The 9,549-nt window shown below is 46.0% G+C and overlaps 2 long non-coding RNA genes across 3 annotated transcripts in view; one reads left to right on the top strand and one right to left on the bottom strand.

Moving 5' to 3' along the window:
• LOC111944523 (uncharacterized) overlaps positions 1 to 9,549 on the bottom strand; it is a 46,809-nt gene that overhangs the window by 25,870 nt on the left and 11,390 nt on the right. The gene's annotated exons all lie outside the window — the stretch shown is intronic.
• Positions 1 to 9,549, top strand: part of LOC147651635 (uncharacterized) — an 18,861-nt gene extending 9,312 nt beyond the window's left edge. Inside the window, exon 2 of the long non-coding RNA XR_015274165.1 lies at positions 1,678 to 9,549. This is a non-coding gene — a long non-coding RNA (uncharacterized LOC147651635). The remainder of the gene's footprint in view (positions 1 to 1,677) is intronic.

Raw genomic sequence — 9,549 nt, 5'->3', positions numbered from 1 at the left:
AGGGGCCCTGCTGATGCCATGGGGCCCCATCCCTTGGGCTGGGCAGGGCAGAGCCGCTGCCCCGGGAGCTCTGCACAGCCTCCCGGAGCCCCGGCTGCTGCCGCACTGCTCACCCGGGCAGGTCCTGCACAAACCTCCCTCCCAGCAGCGAGCACTGCAGCACTGTCTGTGCCCAGGCACCCCTTGTGCCTCCCTCAGAGCCACAGTACGGCAAAGCAGTGCCCACACTCAGCAGCGCACCCTGAAACGAGGGGCCACGGCATGGGACGAAGCCAGGGGCCATGGCACTGGCCTTGAGCATGTAGTTTTCTGCTGTTTTCCTGGGGGATCAGGTTGTATCTTTTCGTGACAATAATCCTGACCACTGAAGCTTCCTGAGCTCCCAAATGTCCTGGCCCCAGGTGACCCCACCTGGGCCTCTGTGAAACCCTTCCACCCACCACATGCACCTTGTGCTCAGCAGCTCCTTGTACCCATTAACCTTTAGCACCATGCACAGGGCTGTTGTCCTGCCAAGAACTTTTCCTTCCATAGGAGACCCATTTTTTCCCCCTTTTCTCCCTTCAGCTTAAAGAAATAAAAGGAAATAAGGGAAAATAAGGGGATTATGAAATTAAATTTACCGTCTACACACTTCCATGGGGGAAAACATTCTCACCCAGCACCACTTAAACTTCCAGGCTGTTGTAAAGGTACTGTGCTTGACCCTGGGGAGCTGATGGTACATTTCATACTGCCAGCTTACCACAGCACCTAACTCTGGGCAACACTGGAATACTGCAGAGATTCTGTTCACATGTGCCTGCACATACAGGTGCACACCTGACTGCAAAACACAGCTGTATTCTTAAAACAAACATGCTCAAATCACATCATATTAACAGAGTATCTTTTGGCTTGAAAAAAGAGTCACCCATTTTATATCCCTTATCAATCATGATATCTAAATTTGGAGCATCCAGGTATCATACTCACTGATTTCTCAGTCAGCCTCCTGCATTTTCATTTTGACAGTATTTTTCAACCCAAACACTGAGTGGAAGAGCAAGTCATGATCCGACACATTAAAAACAAGAGCAATTGCTCATGTACCCTGTGCAGCAGAGCTGCCATTCCACTGGGGAAAGCCTGGCAGCCTGCAGCTCTTGTGCAGGCAAGATTCCCACAGAGGGGAGCATGATTGCATGTTCCTAACACCATCACACCAGCCTTGCTTTTTGGGGACAGGCTTTTCTGCATGGACAGCACTTGGGTATTTTGTTGTAAAAGAGGATAAATGGCTAAAATACCAAACTTCCCAAAAGCTGTCAATAATAATAAGAATAATAAATCAGCACGTTTTTGTTTTCTATATAAGGGTATGTTGAACTATCAAAGGATGATAGATCTCTCTCTTCCAAAGAGAGCCAGGTGATGGCTCTTCCCATATCTCAGATTAGACTGGGATATTCATATCCTTCCTACTGCTTGTGCTACATATGTATGCTTTAATGTCCTTTTTGAAATGCTGCAAGTGAGGCTCCAATTGAGGTGGCCCAACCCTCAGAGCAGTTTCAGCTGATGCTCATGTAACATCACAAACTCAGCAGGGCTGCCCTGCCTTTAGACTGCTTTAAGAAACTTTGGCTCCCATTTTTCATGCTGTCCCGTCTTTCTCCCACTTGCACCTTGGCACAGAGAGCAAGAAGAGCGGCACAGGCTGTAGCGTGCACGTATGCTTAGTTCCCTGAGCACAAAACAAAGATGCAAGAGCCTGGAGCAAGGATCTGTCCTGAAAGAGGCTGGTATGGAATTTGTCACCAGATACAGGAAGCTGCAGATTTTTTTTGATTTTTTTTTTACATGCAGGAACTCTGAATTAAAATTTCTAGAACAAGTGCAATCTAGTAAAGATTGGATCATCCTTTTCATCATTGTTTTCATCTCCTGAATCCTTGCAAAGGCATTTTGGAAAGAGCTTCTCTGAGAGACAAAGAGGTTTTGTCCTGGAGAGCCACTTCCCAGCAAGGCAGACCTCCTCCTGTCACCCCCAGGCAGCAGATCCATGCCACCCCACGTCCTGGCTTCCCCTGACCCTGTGCCCAGAGGACCCACTGCAAAACACTTCAGCAATTCACACAGGCTTCAGCATCTGCCCGAGTCCAGACATCCAAGCACCAGCAACAGCAGACATTGCAATGTTTAAATTTGCTAACAAATAAAACAAGCATGGCAGCAATGTTCCAAATGAAAGGTAAAACTCACAGTTGGAGCAGGCTTAGGGCGGTGGCCCAGTGCACATTGCAGACTCCATCCTGCTGAGAGGGGACGTGGCAGCTGCCTGTTCCTCTCCTGTGGGGGTCAGCTCGGACCTGCCTGTGGCAGAAGGGATGCCACAGAGCCTGGCCATCCCCATGCCACCAAGGCAAGCCACAGCTGTTCCTGCCATCATTGGCTGCTGCATTATTTCCAGCCATTAAAGCATTGCTCTGCAGGCTTGGATTTTCATGTCAGAATCTAGGAGTTACAGAATAACCCTACAAAACAAATTACATGGCTGAGACCCTCTTTCTCCACTAGGGCAGAAACACTTTTGACCCCCATTTGTCCTCTAGCAGTCTTTTCCTACAGGTGAGTGGTTCACAATGCTTCACCACAATTAACTATGACCATGGCTTTTAGTAGCAATTTGTTTTCAATTACCTCCTTCAGGCAAATCTGAATGACTAGCACCCATTTTTTTCACATTTCTTTCTGCTGCCAAGTCCGTATCAAAGTGCTCAAAGTGCATCAACTGTTGTTGCCGCAATATTCCAAAGAATTCCCCGGTGAAGGCCAGGGTAGCCCAAGCCCTGTGTTGCTTTGCCCAACACAGATCCATGGGCATGGACAGAGATTTCTCCCCAGTGAGAAGTGCAGGTCTTAGTGCCACAGAGCCACCCTGGAGTCAGCTCTGCTGAGTCCAGGGGAAGTGCACACCTACTAACAAAATCACTATTGCCTGGGGCTGCAGTGCCAGCAGGGGAACCCTCGCAGCTCTGAGGTGCTCCCAATGCAAAGGGTGTTCACACAGGCTTGGATACACACTGCCTTCCATCCCTGGAGCATCTCCACCACTCTAAGGTAGCAGGGACCAGATGTAAACTGATCCTAACAGTAGTTCTTTCAAGGTAGGGAAATGAAGAAAGGAAACTGCAGTGCACTGTGGGTCCTAATTGCATTTGCTCTGCAGGCTCTGAAATGTCAGTCAAACAAATATGCCACTGCCTTTACTGCTCTGCAGTTGCCATTTACTATTTTACTGGGAAATTGTCCAGGAAAAGGATACTACCTAGAAGGGACCATTATGCTAGCACTGGAAACCAGCAATATTTCTGAACAACCCCATGGGCCCATTATCTGCTCCTACACTGCGGAAAGACAAGAAGAGCCAGAGCGAGCCAATTTGTGTTTGTGGTAGCAATTGCAGCAGTAGAGGGGATGGAAACAGCCCAGGACCCAGCGGGCACATCTGAACCGCTACACGCTCTGGAGCTGTGACAATTCGCACCAGAGAAGAGCATGATTCAGTGAGTGAAGAAGAAAGAAAAAACCATCTTAAAATGTGTTCTTTTATGAGCCTGACTTTCATTATGCAGCTTTATCAGAGTTTATGAGAATTGGAGTAAACAATATGAAGATGCAGAACATGCCCACTCTCCATCAGTCCACAAACCCAGTAATTTCCAGGACATGCAGAGACCATGGGGCAGATGGGTCTTGCTGAGGTGACAAAGCCCCTTTCCCTGGGAACAGCCCCACTAAAACCATCTCTTTTTCTCTGGCAATGCCCCTTGCCCTCCAGAGAGCTAAGTTCCTGCTATAGGCAGCTCCTTGGTACTTAACTACTACTCTCCTAGACTTGGAGTGAGGGATTGAGATATTTAATATTCATAATCATTCTGAATCACCCCATTTTACCGCTACTTTATTTCTCCTCCAAGTCAAAAATCATAGCGAAGGGTACTCAGCCCGCTTCTACTTACTGTAATTCTCTACCCGCTCCCAACAAAGAAACACAGATTTACCTGGACCAGATCCCATTGACTTCTAAGCAAAGTTCAGTCTGTCTGTCTGTCTGTCCTTCCCTCTCTTCAGGTAGTTAGTCCCAGAGGGTAATTTCAGACCTATTTATAGATTCAGCCCCTGTGGGCAGGTGAGCAGGGGCCGTGCCTAGCACAGGTGAGGAGGAAATGATCCATTGCCAAAAGAGGCAGCTTCCCCCCACTCTAGAAATCACCTTAGCCAGGAAAACCTCTTCCCTTCACACCAGCATGTGTGAAGGCCTGCCGTTTGCAGAAGGTTCAGCAACCATTTCATTTCTGACATTTTTTCATCGCGTTGTCTCTGGCACTGAAAGCACAAGTAGATCAGTGCTCGGTTAAACTCTTGTGTCAGGGCGCCCTGTCCCTGCTACTGGGGCAGCACTAACAAGGCCACAGAGTGTCCTGCAAGCAGGGGACAGGGATGGGGTCACCACCAGCAGTGCTGTGGCTGCTTTTTGGCACAGGGATGGCTGTTCTGCTGTGGGCTAGCAGCTGCATTCTCTGCCTCCCAGGGATGTACACCATGAGCATTTGGTCCTTTCCTAATTCTTTGCATAGTTTTTTTGGCTCTAGGTAAAGTTTCTGCAGATATACAAGCTGAATGAACACTTTTTTTTTTTTTCATTTTAAACAAAACAAGTACTATGTTTTATCACCACTCTCTCTCTGTCTCTCAGATTGGATTTCTTAAATTCACATGGGTTAAGCATTTTCATAAACCATATTGGCTGCAGTAAGCTGCATTTGAATCATCATTTAGAGAAGTGAAGATTTAATTTCATGGTGGAATTAAGGTTGACATTTCCTTTTTATTTACACTACACCAAGGATTAATAAGGTTACTATAACCTTAATCTTTGATAGCTCAACAATAGAATACTCCAGGATTACCGCAAAAGCTGGATTTTAACTCTTTTAATCCCATTATTGTTGATAACCTTATCAACACTGTGCTCCACCATAGAGGTGGAGTGGAAGGATCTCAGACTCTGAAGTTCCTTACCATGGAGCAACACTCATAGTTTAAATAGAAGAGCCAGAGACAATTGCTTGGTTGATGCCTGCAGTGAGGTTCACAGTTTGCAGCAGGGCTGCAATGCTGCTTTTAAGCGCCTTGTCAGAGATCTTTGCCAAGAAAAACATTGGTCCAGTGGCATATGTTGGAGGAGCAATGCAAGGTTGCTCTAATTCCCTTACTTTGTTTTTCCCTCCTCCCATGCGACAACTACTCCAAGAATCAGACTGCCAGTCTGGCAAGTTGAGATCCAGAAACTTACTGCTAATTACCATGTTTACAATTCCCAACCTGTCTGTTGGTGCCAACAATCAAACTGCATCCTCTTGAGTGCACCAAAAGACACTTGCTGGCAGTAGTTTCCTAAGGTTCCAGGCTGGCTACATTAATTACTGTTAACTTAATTTTTGCATATTGAAAAGCAGCTTTAATTAGCGATTCCATGGACCAAGATCATCCTTTTATGAGTTTCAAGGAATAGCAGCTCAACTTATAGACTGCTTACCAACCTATGAGCCTTTTATTTGGAAGCGCAAGTGGTAATAAATTTATATCTGGCCTAATAAATAAAGTAGGCAGAGGTTCAGTAAAAATCACACCAGAAAACAAAAGGTTACACCTTCCCTTTGAATTAAAAGGAAGCTCTAAAAAGGAAGGTTGGATATATTTTATCATTCTCAGTAAACATTTGACAGCACAGAATAAGTGTATTCTGAAGGTATATCACTGAATCAAAGTATTTAATGAATTAAAAAATAAGAACCCATGTAGTCTATGAACTCAGTGAAAGAGACCCCAAACTCAAATAACTGCTAGGCAGACCCTGAACAAAGAGGATTCCCTTTGTGCCCTGTGAGTCCCAGCCTGAGACTGCTGAGGGCCACCTGACTACTCAGTTGTGATCCCCTTTTGTTGGGCACATGCCTCAACCTGGCCATGGTCAGCAAAGCACACAGGGCAGTGCAGTACCTGGGAACAGGCTGCCTGCTAAAGGTGTGTGCCTGGGGCCAAGCCTGCAGAGCCCACCCAATGGCCACATTTCCACACACCCCCCCACTCCAAGAAATACATTTCAAGCTGGAATTTTCCATGGCAATGGGATTCAATCTCCAAGATGCTGGCTTTAAAATGTTGGTCTGTTGATATGAGCTGCACCACACCACCTCTCTGAAGATGTTTTTCTCTGTTTGCTGCCTTTCATGGAGCTAAAAGACAGAGAGCAGAGCTAGCCCAAACTCTGCCCAGATGCAGCTTGGCGTTCCTGGGGTGGATGAGCCACTGGCCACAGCACATGGCTGCTTTTGGTCACTCTGGCAGCATGTGGATGCTGGTGCAGCCAATACCTGTCTGTGCTGAGGCTGCAATCAGTCTCATCTCTTAGGGGCAGTTTGGTGTGTCACAAGCATCTGAACATGGACAGTTTTAAGAGGACTCTGCATTCAGAGCAGCATCTGCTTCTAACAACACTGGTCCTACCTGGCTATGTAAAAATAGGCCCAAGTGTCTGATTTTGGGCCCTTTTTTCTAAAAACTTGGTCTAACTGGTGCCCTAACAGTGAGACTGTCTTTTCTGCCCTGCAGCAGATTCTCCACAATCTCGTCAAGACCCAAGATACCAGCCAACCTCCCTGCTCTCCTGGCAGTGTTTCACAGGCTGCCAGCCACTGCCAGGCTCCTGCCCTTGCACCACAGTCCTGCTCTGTGAGGTTGCAATGGGCTACTAAGGAAAAGATAACCCAGGGCAAGATTCAGGCGTATGCAAAGCAGTGTGGGGTAGGGGAAATAGAGCCAGAGCAGGGAGTAAGCCAAGGAGACAGACACTAAAATCAACAGGCATTTTAACTTACAGGGGAAGAAGGTAAAGAAAATGAATCAGTGCTCCCAGAGGAGGCAGTCTGAATCTACTCTGATCCTAAAGCAAGAGAGTGGAAACAGGCATTTAAGAGCAGTTCATTTATACAAGGCATACTGAATATACCGAGCAAACTACCAAAGGAAGCAATAAACCTGCGTCTTGGAGAATGGTCTAAAAGGAGTTAGATTGGCACTTTAGAGCAAAGAGATATTTGAGGCTGCAAAAGCAAGCAGCAGTGCACGGAGACACGTGGACATAGCTCACATGGCCCACGGTATTGACGTGTTTTCCCTATCCCAGCCTGCTGAGCTTGATTACTTACATCTTGTGTAACTTACATAGTCTAAAGAGAGTCAGCCAATTTCCACTCAATTTATAATTTAGCAAGCAGAGGAGCTCGATTCTTCTAATTTACATAAAACATACATAAAACTGAAAACAAAATAGCTTTAGAGCATATGGGCAAAGTACACAAGAGCCACGGAGGAAACCAGGAGTGAAGAAGGATATGGAGCAAAAGCACTGTCTGGATTGTGCTTTGCTAAGGGGTTCTGAGTACCTTATTTATGATAAATATCTCACAGACAAGCAAGTCTTTATCATCACAGACATGTGCTGGTGAACAATTGGTACACCAAGATCGTAACGCTGAACGGGGCTTTTTTACTGCACCTTTCTTTTTCTAGGTAAGGAAATATTGTTGAAAACCTTCTGCAACAATATGGCAAGACAGAATCAGTGTGTATGAAGGCAGAACTGCCTTGCTCCCATTCTCCCTTGGACATGTCCTTTTCTCATGAAGAAAGGCAGGGAGCTGTCACCCTGTGGGTAAACCCAAGTCAGCATTCCACTTCCTGGGGAGCTGCAATGGGGCTGCGCTCTTGTGACCATTTCTCCTGCACTCCTCCTCCAGGATTGCCGGGCTCTGGCAGAGCCAGTGAAGGCATTCTCTGAGAGGAGACACCACCTGCCAAGTGTGGAAGCTGGTATTCCTCCCGTGGCATGGTAGGCTCCAAATCGTGCCTCTCCTCTCCATTTGCCTGAGGAGTCATCCTGGGTACTAACAATAGACTCCATGGAGGCTGGTGGAGCTCAGGCTGCCTCACCAACTTCTGTCTGAATTCAGTCATTTCCAGTGAGCAATGTATAAATAGATGCTGCCTCATTATTGATGTATATTGTGCAAAGGGTTTAGCCAGGGATGAAGCTTGCCTGCTTTCCTTTTATGGATGAAAAGCGGGATCCCAGAGCCTTTATGTGAGATGTCTGCACATATCAATCAAACCACACCAGGAGGAAGATTCTCTGCTCTTAGTTCCATGTTAAATGGCAGCCACGTGGCCACGGGAACAAAATGCATGTATGTGCATGTGTGTATAGGCACATTTACAAATATGCACAACAAAACGAAATGAAAAAATAATTCTAATGGTCGGAGTCTAATTTTTCTATTCCATTTCAAATCCCAAGACCGGACTGCAGTCTGGGCTACTCTGACACAAATCTCATTTGACATCGTTATAAACCACCGATTTACACTAATGGAAGAGTTAGCCTCTGATTTAGGAGGCAGACCTTAGCGGCTGGCCCAAGCCTGAGCATCGTGGCCCTGCAGCCTGGCTGTAGCGCACTGATACTTGCCGGCTAAATTTGATCGCGAACTCCAGCGAAGGCGAGCTATCGATATTTCAGAAAGCCATTCCTCACACTTCTGAGCAGCAAACGGCCCATCACTAAGAAGGCCAGACCCTTGTCAGCATGAGCTGACTTATATGAAATGAAACACTGACCTCACTGCTAGCTCCAGAGTTAATCTCAGAAGAGAGATTTTATTAGAGAAAGCAGAGCTATTGTTCTGAGCCTCTCTACAGAGCACACGTTTAATTTTTGCATCCAAAAAATGTGAAATACTTAAAATAGAGTTGCATTTGATAAAAAATAAAACCTGAAAACTCTAGCTAGGTATTGTGTGTGTGTGGATTTGATTTGTTTTCCTTGGATTTCTCATCACTCCCATTGAGCATCCCTTCCTCCACTGGAGTTTTTCCTCCCTCTCTACCAGGGAGGCTGGAGCAGAGTGAGCTGCAGCTCCAGCAAAAGAAAACTAAACATGTCTATGTTCATCTCTAACCAAGGGTCTGGACTGGTCCTGCCTTCTTTTCTGGTAAGAATTTACATAGACAGAAATGACGAGCATCTAAACAAGAGCAAAAGTGAGTGGGTTTAGCTCTTGCTTCCTAGAGCAGGACTTGCAGATCCAGTTTTCATCAAGGGGCTCTTTGAACAACTGAAGGCAAATGGATTTGTGTTATCACATGTGCAACACATGATGGGACAGCCACATGACGTCATAACACAACAAAGGACAGTGAGCAGTCAAAACAAAAAGGATTGTACTGAAACCTTGAAAGTAATTATGTTACTGTGTTCTGCATAACTCAGACCCTGGCAAACATGTGGGGAAAAAGGTGTCTTTCTTAAAAATGGAAAAATCACCACCTCATAAGCTGAAGTCTGAGAAAGTTTCCACTGCTCTCCTCTATAGTTCAAGACCTTCAGAAAAAAAAAAAAAAAGAAGAAGGAAAATAAATGATCCTGACATTTCTAAAATAAAA

This window comes from Cyanistes caeruleus, chromosome 9, assembly GCF_971803275.1.
Source record: "Cyanistes caeruleus chromosome 9, bCyaCae1.hap1.1, whole genome shotgun sequence".
Taxonomy (NCBI): Eukaryota; Metazoa; Chordata; class Aves; order Passeriformes; family Paridae; genus Cyanistes; species Cyanistes caeruleus.
This window is presented reverse-complemented; position numbering and strand designations above follow the sequence as displayed.